Here is a 1,792-nt window from a genome sequence, read left to right on the forward strand (position 1 = left end):
GCGCTGGGCGAGGAGGGCAGGGGAGGAGGGATCGAGGGTGTCTTGGGATTCCCCCCCAGATATGCCCAATCTTAAGTCTCCACCGCCTCCGCCCCCCTCCACGCTGGCCCCAGGGTGCAAACACTGCTGGGGGGGGGGGGGTGCGAACCGCAGAAAGTGCATTCGAGGCTGTCAGGACAAGCGAGTTGGGTTTGTGTCCGGTGATCCTCTCCTCGTGTCTAATGGGCAGCTTCGTCTACACTTAGCACGGTGCCTGGTACTTGCTGATGGATTAATTGGTTGATTGACCTCGGAGAACTGTGAATTAGGAGTCCAGCGGAGTTCTTCGCCGCTGGGAAACCTTTTCCAGGGTCATTCTTTGTATCTATCATCCACGATTCTGGAAGAAAGTGTGTAACGTTTTTACTTTTTATGTCTATCTGTGGGGATTACAAGAATGTCGGTTTTATGACAAGGTTTGTGACCTCTGGTAGTGAATTAGCATATTGCCCTTAAATACGTCTTAGTTTGCTGGAATTTTATGAACTTTTAATAACAGCTACCATCACGTGGCCGGAAGGGTCCTTGGAGACCGTTGTCCAGTTCATCCCTCTCATTTTCCACATAAGAAAACAGACTCAAAGAAATGAAGTGGCTGGGCTAAGGGGGAGGTGCCGCTAGAATCCGGTCTGACTTTCAGGAGTCTTCCTCTTTGTTTAGATGGGTACTTGTGCTTTTCTCACAAAAGTCCTGTGAAGTACGTGGAAGTCAGCACTTCGTAGGAACAGAAGCTGAGGCTCAGAAACATTAACTGATTTTACCCAGAGTCACAAATCCAGTAACTTAGAGGGCCAAGGCTCAAAGCCAGCTCTCCGAGTTCCAGGTCAGGGCTCTTTCCGTTATATCTCCAACCACCCCGCCATTCGCCTTCTTACTGGAAGGGCAGGGAGAAGAAAAGGCCATGGCCACCTAAGTGAGGAAGGATCCTCCACTTGTCTTTGCTGGAAGGCAAGTGAGGGGGGGCCTCACCACCTCCCAAGGTGGCCATTCTGGCAGACCTCTACTTGTGCAAGGATCGCCTGCTGTGCCGGATGCTTTACAATTGGTTTTTTTAACGTTAGGGTTTCACTAAGAAGGCTGTCTGAAAGTTACAAATTATGTTGCTAGAAGGGGAATGGACGGAGGAAGCAATTTGACAGCTGGGTACATGAGGGGAAAAGGTGAGGGTGAAAAAGTTCCTAAGGCCTAAGCATCACCCTGGCAAGGAGCAATGCTTGGGGTTAGCTAAAGAAGTAGGTAGTAGGGGAGACATTAAAATAAAATTCCAGAGAAAAATAAGAGAAAGAAAAAAAAGTGAGAAATAAGAGTTCAGTCGGAAAGAGTGATAAATGTAGAAAGCGTCATCTTTATGCTATATTGCCTCAGACGCTACAGGTTGACTATTTCTAAATGCATTCAAAAGTTTAACAGTTTTTTAATCAACTAATGTAATAGTTATTACTGATGAAATGACAAAATGTAAAAGAAACCACCATTCATTTCTCTATTAGAAGGTACTCATAAAAATGTCCAAATCCTTATTGCTCTTAGATTGTGGTCGTTATCAACAATGTTTATATAATCGAGTCTTCCCCATTTGTTTTTTTATTCTGTATGCTTTTTTTGTTGTGTGAAACTATTATGATACAATTAAATCAACGTACTTTATCTCCTATAACCTTTCCATTGACTGGATAACTTCTTCCTAGCTATAATTAGGATAGCTGTATCATTCCGGCGTTTTTAAATTTAAAATTCCAGTATTTTAATTTTA

This window comes from Notamacropus eugenii, chromosome 5, assembly GCF_028372415.1.
Source record: "Notamacropus eugenii isolate mMacEug1 chromosome 5, mMacEug1.pri_v2, whole genome shotgun sequence".
In the NCBI taxonomy this organism is placed as follows: Eukaryota; Metazoa; Chordata; class Mammalia; order Diprotodontia; family Macropodidae; genus Notamacropus; species Notamacropus eugenii.